This window comes from Penaeus monodon, chromosome 23, assembly GCF_015228065.2.
Source record: "Penaeus monodon isolate SGIC_2016 chromosome 23, NSTDA_Pmon_1, whole genome shotgun sequence".
NCBI classification, from domain to species: Eukaryota; Metazoa; Arthropoda; class Malacostraca; order Decapoda; family Penaeidae; genus Penaeus; species Penaeus monodon.
The window spans coordinates 14,770,470-14,770,710 of NC_051408.1; the positions used below are offsets into that span (position 1 = coordinate 14,770,470).

At 39.8% G+C, this 241-nt stretch overlaps 1 protein-coding gene across 1 annotated transcript in view; it reads right to left on the reverse strand.

The window, feature by feature from the left end:
- The window catches only part of LOC119588139, a 40,789-nt gene that overhangs the window by 23,238 nt on the left and 17,310 nt on the right, over window positions 1-241 (reverse strand). The window lies entirely within an intron of this gene.

Here is a 241-nt window from a genome sequence, read left to right on the forward strand (position 1 = left end):
GATACCAGAATGTACGATTGTATAAACCTTTTTTTTTTAATAAGTTAGCGGGAATTTGTTCTCTAAACACCCATGTATCATAAAAGCACAAAGACAACGTCGAGGGAAGGAGGAGGAAGGTGGAGGGGATACCGCACTGATATCACTGATAAGATAAAACGGTGCACCAGAACCAACGTACCTTTGGCGGCTACTTCTCTTCACATCAGTCATGTATACCATAAGAATATATGTACATTAC